We start from the raw sequence: 14,812 nt of genomic DNA on the forward strand, positions 1-14,812 counted from the left end.
TGTACATGTGTGCATATATATATATATATATATATATATATATATATATATATATATGCAAGCATTTATATATATATATATATATATATATGCACACACACACACACATATATATATATATATACATTTTTATATATATGTATACATATGTGCATGTATATATATTCCTGTGATAAATAGATGTGAGACAAATCTATTCTCAAAATGGCACTTCTCTCTCTCTCTCTCTCTGACTAATGCCTCTTGCAATGGTTATTCATAGACCTATCATTATAATGACAGGGCATTTCTTAAAACATCCCATTGGAATCACACTCCTTAATTCCTGATTCCAAATCAAAACACCATATTTACTAAACCGTTCTCACGAACAGTCAAGCCATCTGTTATTATCACAAATTATCTCTATTTTTGTTCTTGGATGTCTTCCAGAACGTCTGATTAAAATCTCTGGAACTTTCTTTTGCAATAATTCATTAGTTTTTATGATGCAACTTCAATAAAATGGTAACATCTTTAGACATCTTTAGAAGCTGATTTCTTGAAAATGAGAAAAGATTTTTTTATTTCCTTTTTTTTCGTTTTGTTGTTTGTTCTTTCTTTTTTTTTTACCTTTTCATTAATTTCTTTTGTTTTATTAGACATTGTTAATTTTGGTTTTCTTTTTAGCTTTCAGGCTAGCTTTGACATTGAAAAGAACTATGATTGAAAACCTTTCCATGCATGACATTCCACCCTTTTCAGACACAACAAACCCAGAACTACATTATTGTAATAAGTTCTTTCTGTCTTCCTTAGAAAATAGTATTTCATGTGGCTTCAGAAACATTTAGCTGCTCTTTCTAGCATATTGAACAAATGCATAAAAGCTCCCTCGTTGTCACAATACAAAGTGGTTTGTATCTACTACATTCCAATTTCATTTATTGTACTTTTTATAGTAGCCACCAATTTTCAAGTACACTAATGGGGACCTAACAGCAATGGCTCAGCCCCAAACATTTGCTTCCAAAGGGTCAAAAACGGTCAAATAAAGCTTTGGGCTTCCAGTTTTGCCTGCTCAACTTTAAACATATCAAAACATCTTTGTTTTTTAGGGGCTTTTTTTGAGTAACAGGATTTTATTTCACTAGACATCACCCCTTCTCATATTCCTTTTCTACTCTAGGTGCAAGGCCTGAAATTTTGGGGGAGGTGGGAGCCATTTGATTAGATCCACCCCAGTATGCAACAGGTACTTATTTTATTGACCTTGAAAGGATGAAAGGCAAAGTCGACCACGGCAGAATTTGAACTCAGAATGTAAAGACAGACGAAATACCACTAATGCATTTTGCCCAGCGTGCTAATGTTTCTTATTTCTTTATTGCCCACAGGGGGCTAAACATAGAGGGGACAAACAAGGACAGACAAAGGGATTAAGTCAATGGCGGTGGCAGTGGTGATGATGGTGGTGGCAGCGGTGGTTCTGGTGCTGGTGCTGGTGGTGATGATGATGATGATGGTGATGATGATGGTGATGGTGATGATGGTCACTCAGTTTTGTGGTCTATTTTTTCTTCTCTGAGGTCTTGAAAAATTACACTTGGCACAAGTCCACATCTATGCGAGATTAAGATCTCAAAGCTACTTCATCTCTTGGTAAAACAAACATCATTACTTCAAATTTCCACAAATTAGCTCCAGGCATTGCTCTAACTAGTTACCAGAAAGTCTGAAAGCCACTTAATCTCACGACAAAACAAGTATAATTATCTTACACATTGCTCTAACTTCCACTCTAGGGGATCAAATATAAAGCTTGGTACCATCAGTCTACTGGTATATCAGCCTATTTAGCCAGTACCAGACTTGATGAGTAATGTCACTAAGTTTAATGACATCTTTAGAATAGATATAATTTATAACAGTGGTTAGGGCAGCGGACTCGCGGTCATAGGATCACAGTTTCGATTCCCAGACCCGGCGTTGTGAGTGTTTATTGAGCAAAAATACCTAAAGCTCCATGAGGCTCCGGCAGGGGATGGTGGCGAACCCTGCTGTACTCTTTCACCACAACTTTCTCTCACTCTTACTTCCTGTTTCTGTTGTGCCTGTAATTCAAAGGGTCAGCCTTGTCACACTGTGCCACGCTGAATATCCCTGAGAACTACGTTAAGGGTACACGTGTCTGTGGAGTGCTCAGCCACTTGCGCGTTAATTTCACGAGCAGGCTGTTCCGTTGATCGGATCAACTGGAACCTTCGACATCGTAAGCGACAGAGTGCCAACAACAACTTTATAACTATTCTATAATTTACAATTTAATCCTGCTCACCACCCATTTAATTGACTAGAAAACCAAAAAATATGGGACCTGCCACCATCAAAATATTTAAACCATTTCGTAACATTTCAGTGAAAGGAGGCGCCATTGTTATATGCCCTTCAGCACTCTGTCTTTACGAAATTATCAATAAGAGAAGGAAATTCATACAATAGTAATAACAACTACAACAATTGTACGAATAAACAGGGTGAACTAACTTAGCAAGCTACAATGACTACCACCACCAGCACCACTACCACTACCACCAATACCATCTTCACAACTACCATCACAACCACAATCGTCGCTGCACCACCGCAATCACCAACACCACCACTGCCACCACTACAAATATCATTATTAACCATCATAATCATCATCATCATCATCAGCAGCAGCAGTAGTAGCATCAATGTGATGTTACATTTGCATGTCTGCATCTGTCAAGTAAAAAAAAAATGACATTTTCTGTCAAAATCTATGACGAGCCAAATTAATTACCAGTCTCTCCTGGTTCTTTCTATGCCAGTTTGTTTCGTGCAAGAAATATGATGCATGGGCAGCTATATTTCTTCATAGCCATTCTCCATTTTGTTTGTCTCATTACTATTTCCTTCACACACCATTTTCCACCAGTTTGTTTTGCTGATGTTCTTTGTTTTGTTTGCTTCCTTGTTTGTTTGTTTGTTAAATTAGATTTGGTTTTTCAGTGCAAGAGAGGGTGCTAGACGATGGTTAAAATGGTACCTACTTCCATTGGCATTTTTTTTTTTTTTTTGGTGCAAGAGAGGGTGCTAGAAGATGGTTAAAATGGTACCTACTTACATTGGCATTTTTTTTTTCTTTGGTTTTCTTTTGGTTGTTATTGTTGTTCTTAAGCAAAGCAGAATGTGAGAATTAATACAAAGTTAACTGTTTATATGTAAGACAGAATAAAGTGCATGGAATGCATACATATATATATCATCATCGTTTAACGTCCGCTTTCCATGCTAGTATGGGTTGGATGATTTGACTGAGGACTGGCAAGCCAGAAGGCTGCACCAGGCTCCAATCTGATCTGGCAGAGTTTCTACAACTGGATGCTCTTCATAACGCTAACCACTCCAAGACTGTAGTGGGTGCTTTTACATGCCAACAGCATGAGGGCCAGTCACACGGTACTGGCAACGGCCATGCTCCAAAAGGTGTTTTTTACATGCCACCTGCCTCTGTGTGTGTGTGTGTGTGTGTGTGTGTATAAATACATTTCTTTTTCTCTCTTGCAAGTACTCGGCAACCCTGTCAGTGTAGGTGCCACATCAAAGCACCCACACCACACTGTAAATAGGTTGGCATCTGGAAGGGCATCCAGCTGTAAAAACCTTGCCAAAACTGACCTTGCCTGTGCTTGTGCCACGTAAAACGCACTAAGTTCATTCTGCTGAGTGGTTGGTGTTAGGAAGGGCACCCAGCTGTAAAAATCCTGCCAAAACACTTACAGAAGTCTGGTGCAAGCTTCTGTCTGACTGGCTCTAGCTCTTGTCAAACTGTCCCACCTATGCCAGCATGGAAGGTCGACATTGAAATGGAATATACGAGAAACTTTATTGCTCACAACGATTGCTGCAACTCATTTTGCACCAATCCCTCACAGGCAGAATATTGTGTAACTGGTTGTGGTGCATCCCTTGGTGCAGATGCGTCTTGTCAGGTGATGTTATAAGAGATATCTTGTTAAATATCTTGTTTTGCTCGGTTTTAATATTGTTAGTGACTGAATGTTCAAGCCATTTACATATATAAATATATATCTCTGAGTGTGTATGTGCATATATATATATATATATATATATGTTTGTATGCATGTATGTGTATAGAGATACATAAATAGAAGTGTATATGTGTGTGTATTGGGTGTGTGGGATTTCTTAAAACAGTCCAGCATAAATAATTCATAAATGTCTGATGTCAAAGGTGTGAGAGCTTCATTGATCATTAAACATGTCAGGCAAATATCTCATTCTCTACTGTAACTACCATAGATATGTATATATGTATACATACATACATACATACATATATATATATATATATATATATATATATGTATATATGCATGAATGTATGTATACATGCATGCATTTATGTATGTACGTATGTATATCTATATATATATATATATATATATATATATAAATGAATGTATGTATATGCGTGTGTGTATAATCATCGTGATCATCATTCAATGTCCATTTTTCATGCTGGCAGGGTTTGGTCAGTTTGACAGGAGCCATCAAACCAAGAAGCTGCGGAGGCCTCCAAGTGCCTGCCTTGGCATAGTCTCTACAGCTGGATGCTCTTCTTAATGCCAACCACTTTCCAATGCATACTGGTTGCCTTCTACGTAGCACCAAAATAGATACTTTTATGTGGCTCCAGCATAAATGAGGCACCAAAGTTTGTGTGTGTGTGTGTGTATATATATATATATATATATATATAGAGTCGGAATTTACAAAAAAACAAAACGGAAGATGAAGACGGGTGTGTAAACAATAAACAGATGTATTAGTTTAATGCTTGGGACGTGAGAAAGTCATTTACATTTCGAGCCTATGCTCTTCTTCAGAATGGAACACAGAAATAAGCAGAGAGAGAAAATAAAAAATGTTTAGTAGCTAATGATCAATCATGGCGAATGTATGTGTGTGTGTGTGTGTGTGTGTGTGTGTGTGTGTGTGTGTGTGTGTGTGTGTGTGTGTGTGTGTGTGTGTGTGTGTGTGTGTGTGTGTGTGTGTGTGTGTGTAGAGAGAGAGAGAGAGAGAGAGAGAGAGAGAGAGAGAGAAATATTATAATATTAGGGAATGTCAAAATCCAAATTTAGAAGGATATTCAATTTAATAATACGAAATTGAATCTTATAATAAAGAATATATAAATAACTTAGAGAAGAACCACCAAGATGCAATCCAAACAATGAAGGAGATCAGACACCATCAAGAAAAAATACTCTACAGAATACTAATAGAGAGAGAGAGAGAGATTTGGTTTGCAAGATTTTTTTTGTGATTTCGTGTGTTGAAGCATATTCTGTTGTGTCTGGGGAGAGTCATTTTCTTTTCATGCCTTAAAATTTAACACACTCACCGTTAAAATTTCCACTTATTATTTTTATTTTCCTAAAATTTTCGTTGCGTTTTGCAACCTTTTCAATAGTCTTGGCTCTCAAGACTATTGAAAAGTTTGCAAGACGCAACGGAAATTTTAATATATACATATATATGAATATCTGCATACATATATGCATTCCTAATACATATATACATATGTACATACGTGTGTGTGTGTGTGTGTGTGTGTGTGTGTGTTTGTTAGAGATGTGCCATCTAAGTAGGCTTGTTATGCAATGCCTACCAAGACAAAAACAATAAATAATGATGATCAAGCATGAAATCAAACAACCATTTTCAAATTCTTTTGAGAAATAATAATTAAATGAAGGAAATTCACTGTAAAAATTCATTAAATAGTTACTAATTTAATGTTTGAATATACGAATATAATCAATAAATATATACACAATATACATTGGCTTTTCAGTTCAAAGTGTTCACAAATGCATGTTGCTTTTAATCACACATCCTGAGAGTCTAATGCTGTAATACATAAAATATAGCAAAAAAAAAAAAAAATTAACTGCTTTTGTTAAGTGAGGTTTTAGCGTGAGAATATGAGTGTGTTGCATTGGGTTTGTCCTTTCATCTCATAACTGAGTTCGTTTGATATGTTTTGAGGGGGTGTTGAAAATAGTAATAATAGACATGGATGTGATGACATCATCATCATCATCATCACTTCATTGTTTAACATCCGCCTTCCATATTGGCGTGGGTGGGATGGTTCGACACGAGTCGGCCGGGCAGAAGCCTGCACCAGACTTCTGTGACTGTTTTGGCAGGATATTTACAGCTGGATGCCCTTCCTGTCACCTACCACTCTGCAGTGTAGACACATATAAGTATATCTCTATGTAAATGTAAATATAAATGTGTGAGTGTGTGTATATCTGGATTATGCATGTTTTTATGTATGTATATATGCATGTATATAGGTATGTATGTTTGTATCAATGCAGTGTAGGTTTATATATAAATATTTTATACATAAAATATGCTGGACGTTTTACTTAATTTACCTAAGCACATCTGCATATATTCTTTTATATGTTTCAGGCCAATGAATGTGGCCATGCTGGAGCACTGCTATATATGTATGTATATATATATATATATTCTCTGAGTGGTTGGCATTAGGAAGGGCTTCCAGCTGTAGAAACTCTGCCAAATTAGATTGGAGCCTGGTGTAGCCATCTGGTTTCACCAGTCCTCAGTCAAATCGTCCAACCCATGCTAGCATGGAAAGCGGACGTTAAACGACGAACGATGATGTATGTGTGTGTATGCGTGTTTATATGAATATATGCTTGTGTGTGTATGTATATATATATATATTCTCTGAGTGGTTGGCATTAGGAAGGGCTTCCAGCTGTAGAAACTCTGCCAAATTAGATTGGAGCCTGGTGTAGCCATCTGGTTTCACCAGTCCTCAGTCAAATCGTCCAACCCATGCTAGCATGGAAAGCGGACGTTAAACGACGAACGATGATGTATGTGTGTGTATGCGTGTTTATATGAATATATGCTTGTGTGTGTATGTATATATATATATATATATATATATATATATATATATAATTGTGTGTGTATATATAGTATATAGATATATATATATATCTGTGTATGCATGGGTATGTCACTCTCAGGTGATGTATACAAATATGTGTGCGTGTGTGTCTGTTCAGTGTGTTTATGCTTCCGTATAAATTTAATGTATGTCAATATAAATCCATATATATGTGTGTGTGTGTGTGTGTGTGTGTGTGTTGGTGTGTGTTTGGTAGTGTGTTCTTGCATATATATATATATATCAGTGTGCATGCACATGCATGAAAATATATGCATAGTGCACATGCATGTCTCTCTGCATCTGTATATCTATGTTTTTACAAGAGGTGTGTGTGTTTGCATGTGTGTGTGTGTGTGTGTGTGTGTGTGTGTAGTGCCTGTCTGGGCATTGATCTGGCATAAGTATCAATATATATATATATATATGACTTATGTAATATATATGTGTGTGTATGTGTGTGCCTGTGGGTGTAGATTTCTGTGTATGCTTATGAGTGTGTGTATGTCTGTGTGTGTGTACGTCTGCTTGTGTGTGTGTTTCTGTGTGCGCCTGGCCTGACCAATATATCCTTATGGCTCTACTAATTAATATGACTAGTAAAGCATGACTAAGTTTGCAGCATCAACGTCATCGCCGTCATCACCATCAACGTCGTCATCATCATCATCATTGTCATTATCACCACCACTACCACCATCCCCACCACTATCTCCAGTTACACAACCATCACCACATCATCATCATCGTCATTATCACCACCACCACCATCACCACCACCACCATCACCACCACCACCACCACGACCATTACCACCATCAGCACCACTACTGCCACCATTGCCATCACCATCACCATCACCATCATTATTATCAGCAGCAGCAGCAGCATTACCACCTACAAGACCACCCCCACCACCACTACCACCATCATCACCACTATCTCCTGTTACACAACCACCACCACCACATCATCATCATCATCATCATCATCATCATCGTCGTTATCAATTTAATCAGATTATTGATATCATTGTTGTTAATATTTAGCCCCGGGTCAAACCTGACCAAACAAGCGGGCAGTCTTTATGATCAAAGGCAGTATTATCTTGACCTGTCCATCATTAGTTTCATTTTATTGTCTGTCACAATAATATATCTCAGACTAAACTATTCAATGTGTGTTTGATTTGATAAAAAGACAGCAGAGTGAGATATGAGGGAGAATGGGCTCCTACTTCTTGCAGGTCAAACGATTACAAAGAACTTTTCTCATTAGTTCAATGGATTATTGTTGCCATGGTGGTTGTTGTTGTTGTTGTTGTTGTTGTTGTTGATGTCCTCCTCCTCCTGCTTCTTCTTGTTCTTCCTTCTCTTCATTCTTCTTCTTCTTCTTCTTATTCTTCTTCTTCCTTCTCTTCATTCTTCTTCTTCTTCTTCTTCTCGTCCTTCTACTTCTCCTGGTATGCATGGGCGACTGCTGGTCTTCCATAAACAACCTTGCCAGGACTTGTGCCTGGGAGGGTAACTTTCTCGGTGCAATCCCAGGGTCAGTCATGACCGAAGGGGGTCTCAGCAACTATAAGACAGCAAGCTGGCAGAATCCTTAGCAAGCCAAGTGAGATGCTTACCGAAATTTTATCTGCCACTACATTCTGAGTTCACACTCTGCCGAGCAAAATCCTTAGCAGTATTTTGTCTATCGTTACGTTCTGATGAATTCAAATGAACTGATGTCCACTTAATCTTTCATCCTCTCAGCATCGATTAAATAAGTACCAGTTACACACTGGGGTCGATGTAATCGATTTATCCCCTCCCCCAAATGTCTGCCCTTCTGACAAAATTTGAAATCATTATTATTATTATTATTAAAACACCCAAACTAGTAAAACCATTATCACATTTGAAACAATGCCAAGTGGTATTTCTTTACATCGATATGTTCTGAGTTCAAACTCCACCGAGGTGAGCAGCTAAATTATGAGGCTACAAGCAAACAGCACCAGGTTTCAAGTGCTGGTGGAACAAACACAAAATCAGATACATGTAAAACACATGCACACACACTTACATATATATATATATATATACATACACAGATTTATGTGTGTGTGTGCATGTATGTGTGTTTGTGTATATGTATATACATATATATATATATATATATATATATATTTGGAAATGGGCTGTGCGTGAGAAGACCCGGCAAGCCAAGTAAGATCGTTGCCAGTGCCCCTGGACTGGTTCTTGTGCGGGTGGCACATGAGATGCACCATTTTGAGCGTGGCCGTTGCCAGTACCGCCTGACTGGCTCCTGTAGGATTTTCGAGCGAGATCGTTGCCAGTGCCCCTGGACTGGCTTGTGCGGGTGGCACATAAAAGACACCATTTCGAGCGTGGCCGTTTTCGTGCGGGTGACACGTAAAAGCACCCACTACACTCTCTGAGTGGTTGGCGTTAGGAAGGGCATCCAGCTGTAGAAACTCTGCCAAATCAGACTGGAGCCTGGTGTTGCCATCCGGTTTCACCAGTCCTCAGTCAAATCGTCCAACCCATGCTAGCATGGAAAGCGGACGTTAAACGATGATGATGATGATGATGATATATATATATACACACACATTTATACATGTACAGATGTGTGTGTGTGTGTATGTATGTGTATGCCTGTGTGTGTGTGTGTGCAAGTGCATATCACTGTGTATATATGTGCATATGAGTGCGTATGTCTGTGTATCTGTATGTGTGTGTATGTGTGTATGCATGTGTGTGTGTGTGTGTATATATATATCTGTATGTGTATGTATGTGTGTATGCATGTGTGTGTATATGTATGCATGTATGTGTGTATATATATCTGTATGTGTGTGTATGTGTGTATGCATGAATGTGTATGTGTGTGCGTATGTACATGTGAGTACATGTATGCATGAATGTGCATGTGTGTGTGTCTGTATGTATGTGTGTGAGTATATGTATATGTATATGTGTGTATATGTATGCATGTGTGTGTGTATATGCATCTGTATGTGTGCGTATGTATGTGTGTAGGTGTCTGCATAGCACAACAGGCAGTAAGTAATTACACGGAGACGTAACGCCAAAAGTTTATGGCACACCTCATGTCTTTAATTTCCACTTTCGCAACTATACGAAAGAAGACAAAAAACTACAACACAATCGCATGGTATTGATTATCGGACGGTAAGAGAGCTGGAACATACATATATACACATATATATATATATATATATATATATACATAGATATACATATATATATATATATATATATATATACATAGATATACATATATACACATATATATATATATATATATATATATATATACATAGATATACATATATATACATGTATATATATATATATTGGTCAGCTTCAGTGTAGAGACGCTGTCTGGAGTTAGATAGATGGTGATGGAAGTATTTAAGTGATGTTGACAAGGAAAGAGAACGGAGCGGGGTGGGGTGTCGGGTGAGGGGAGAGCACGATGGGCGGAGGAGGATCACATGGGCAACAGGAAGAGGCTGGGTGAAACTAATGAAACGAAGGGTTGATGTTAGCTCGTGTAATTGATTCTTTCTCGCTTTATATATGTATATGTATATATATATATATACATACACACATACACGCACACGCACACGCACACGCGCACGCACGCACGCACGCGCGCGCGCACAAACATATGTATACATGTATGTATGTGTGTGTATATATATATATATATATATATATATGCATGTATATATATGTGCATATGTATATATTTGTGTTGTTTTTGTATATTTTTTTCCTTTTACCTTGCGGCTAGTTGTCCGAGTCGGTTGGTTCCTTGGTTTGTTGGATGGTTGGCTGGTTGATGGGATTATGTGTGTGTGTGTGTGTGTTTTAGTTATTTTTTTTTTATTTTCTATTTTTTTCTTTTCTGGTGGAGGTGAGGGTGGGTTTTTTGTGTTTTTTTTTTTTTGCTTTGTCTGCATCCGTGGCTATACCTTTGATGTTGAATATTCCAGCAGACATAAACATCTTTGTCGCAGGTGTCACCATCGCTACCGTCATCATCATCATCATCATCATTATCGTAGTTGTCATCATCATCATCATCATTGCCGTCGTCATCTTTGTCGACGTCACCATTGTCATCATCATCATCATTATCATCATCCTCACCATCGTCATCATCATCATTGTCATAATCAGCCGAATCATTTTCATCAATCGTAATTATTAGTCATTGCCATAGTCTTTCTCCTCTTCCCTCCTCCTCATAATCATCACCATCATTGCCACTACCACCATTGTCATCATCATCGTCATTGCTGTCATCATTGTCATCATCATAACCAGCATCATCATCATCATCATCTTCAGTAGCAACAGCAGCATCATTATCCTTATTACTGTCATTATCCAAAACAGTGGAGACCCCTTCAAATCATATCCTATGTTCTTTAAATAAAAAAAAAAACGTAAAAAGCATATTTGCATGATTATTATATTGTTGAATGCAAGTATGACTGACAAGGTAACAAGTTCACTTTATAACCAAGAGGTTATGAGTTCAATCTGAATGCATTGCATTTTGGGTAAGTATCATTACCATATGCCATATCAACCCGATGGGTATAAATTTAAACTGCAACTGGTAGTAGAGCCCAGTTTCAGGCGTTTCGGGGTTTTGAGGTGTGTGGCATCACATCTTAACCACTATTGTTCTTTTCTACTCTAGGCACAAGGCCCGATTTTTGGGGTAGAGAAGGGGCCAGTCGATTAGATTGACCCCAGTATGCAGAGTTGACTTTGGTGGAATTTGAACTCAGAACACAAAGACAGACGAAATACTGCCAAGCATTTCGTCCGGCATGCTAACATTTCTACCAGCTCACCGCCTTTGTATTAGAATGAATATTCCTTTCTATTCTAGGTGCAAGGCCCCAAATCTTTATTGTGGAAGGAGGTTAGTCGATTTGATTGACCCCAGTACACAACTGGTACCTAATTTATCGACCCCCAAAAGGATGAAAGGCAAAGACGACCTCAGCAGAATTTGAACTCAGAATGTAAAGACAAACGAAATACTAAGCATTTCGCCTGGCATGCTAACGTTTCTGCCATCTCACAATAGCCATCCATTGTGAGTATTTTGGGGAAAATAAAAAAAATAAATAAGTGGAACAATAGCTTTTTTGTTTGTTTTTGTGTGTGTGTGTTTTTTTTTTGTTTTGTTTTCATAGGCATACGAGTGGCTGTGTGGTAAGTAGCTTGCTTACCAACCACATGCTTCCGGGTTCAGTCCCACTGCGTGGCACCTTGGGCAAGTGTCTTTCTACTATAGCCTCGGGCCGACCAAAGCCTTGTGAGTGGATTTGGTAGACGGAAACTGAAAGAGGCCCGTCGTATATGTGTGTGTGTGTATATATGTTTGTGTGTCTGTGTTTGTCCCCCCAACATTGCTTGACAACCGGTGCTGGTGTGTTTATGTCCCTGTAGCCTAGCGGTTCGGCAAAAGAGAACGATAGAATAAGTACTAGGCTTACAAAGAATAAGTCCTGGGGGCGATTTGCTTGACTAAACGCAGTGCTCCAACATGGCCACAGTCAAGGGACTGAAACAAGTAAAAGTGTAAAGAGTATAATCTAATCTTTAAAATTAGTGCACACATTTTAAGAAATACTGAGTAGAAATTTGGTACTGATTAGTGGACCTTTAAAGGTCAATCTTGCCCTTGAAAACAAAAGCCATTTATTCACCTCAACCAGCTGTTCACAGGTGCTGCTTAGAATAAACGAGACAATAAAACCAAAGTGAAAGAACCAAGTACTTAAAAGTGTTTTAGTATTTAATCAAAAGAGAAGACATAATTTGGGGAAGAATGGCATAAAATAGAAATGAAACAAAAACAAACTATTGAAAAAAAACCCATAAAACATGAATAAAACAAAAATTGGAGGTAAAGATTTCCTTTTTATATTAATGTTGCTTCTGTTGCTACTAATTATGTTTTATGGAATAAAAGATGTAAAAACACACATAAAATAAACTGGCTGTTCAAAATGTTTGTTCAGTTTTTTTTTTTTTAAGTTAAAATAAGTCAAAGGTTTTACACACAAAGTGATTTATTCAATCAATGATATAATTACCGTTTTGTTTCCAATGTCTTCTGTCGTCTTGTGGGCAGATCCATTATTCCCTGCTCAGAGAATTTTCTGTCTTTTCCGGCAAAAAACTTTACCATGTGAATTTCTGCAATTCTCCAGGGTTTAATATCTGCCCATTCAATTAATTTTGAAGGGACCAAAACAGGTGGAAATCTGAAGGTGTGAGGTCAGATGAAAATGGAGGGTGACCAGAGTCAGTTGGCTGACCAGAATAAGGACCAAAAAATTTCTTGATAATCACTTCTCACACACATGTCCCATAATAGTGTCCTTTCTGTATACATATCTTCCTGCGGGTTTCCTCCACTTTCTTGCGTTTCCTTAAATAAAAATATATGAGGTGTTTATAATATTTCTTTGCTTTTCTATTTTCATAGTGATACCAAGCATATAAAACACAACCTATCTTGTCACAAAATCACATCGAACTGTGCTGAAGCATCAAGTATTTAATGAGTGTGCATGCACAAGGGACGTACTGAAGTTAGCTACTTATAAGAGTGCTTGAAGTTTAGTATCAACATAAATCGAATGGACTTTTCGCTAACCTAATATATAAAACATCCATAAAATAAATCACATATAAAATGTATACAAAATAAAACATGTAAAACATTTATAAATAAAACAGATATAAGACATATGTAGAATAAAACACACATAAGCAAATATATAAAATAAAACACATCAAATAATATAAAATAAAACACATGAAGCGTAAAAAAGAACATATAAAACAAAATTAAAAACATATGTAAAAATAAGACATTAGAAGCATTATAAAATAACGCACACATATAAAACGTCTATAAAACATATATAAGACAAAACATCATGTAAAAACATCATATAAAACGTATAAAACAGAAAATAAAACCCATTTAAGATGATAATTGGTGTTTACTCATTGATTATTGGTTTGTTCTTTGATGTTTTTATCAATTCTGATTTGTTTGAAGTTGAGTAGTTGCTTTCTATAGTCTTTGACAATTTTGGTGAGGGACGGGTGCTGTCCCTCCTTCTGCTTTAACTTTCTCTTTAAGTTCTTGACAAAAAGCTACAGTTTGTTGTTTGTCTGTCATTTGCTACAGATTCTTTGGAGACCACAACCTGGGTTTCCGAGTATTTGGAAGGAACCAACGGTGGAGCACGAAGCCATCTTATTCAATCCATCCACCCATTGATCCATCCATCCACCCATTCCTCCATCCATCCATCCACTCGTCCATCCATCCATCCATCCATTTCCCTATTGGACCTCTGCAACTGTTGTGTTGCAACCCTATGCCTTCCTGACTTGAACAAGTTCCAAGCTTATTACGGCTTCAACTGACATTCAATGAAGACTGCAATATATTTTTCAAATGGTCCTCTCTACCTAAGATCTGAATATATTTTCTTTTGTTAACCCACATGACGGAATATGCGGTTTGGTTATTTCCTGCTCACCGCTTCTGTGGTATTGAGCAGAATATTTGCTATAACGGTATTTCTGCCTCAGCAACTCAGTGCTGAATTTGTCTGAAATGTAATGGAAAACGGGCTAAAACAAAGTTTGATTTCTAGATGGTGTGTTTGTATATTTGTAGAATGAT

General features: G+C 37.4%; 1 long non-coding RNA gene across 1 annotated transcript in view; it reads right to left on the bottom strand.

Annotated features, from left to right (window-relative positions):
• LOC149132519 (uncharacterized) overlaps nucleotides 1–14,812 on the bottom strand; it is a 73,107-nt gene that overhangs the window by 28,432 nt on the left and 29,863 nt on the right. Inside the window, exon 3 of the long non-coding RNA XR_016244462.1 lies at nucleotides 13,200–13,537. This is a non-coding gene — a long non-coding RNA (uncharacterized LOC149132519). The remainder of the gene's footprint in view (nucleotides 1–13,199; nucleotides 13,538–14,812) is intronic.

The sequence above is a fragment of the Octopus bimaculoides genome, chromosome 15, assembly GCF_046866305.1.
Source record: "Octopus bimaculoides isolate indiv1 chromosome 15, ASM4686630v1, whole genome shotgun sequence".
NCBI classification, from domain to species: domain Eukaryota; kingdom Metazoa; phylum Mollusca; class Cephalopoda; order Octopoda; family Octopodidae; genus Octopus; species Octopus bimaculoides.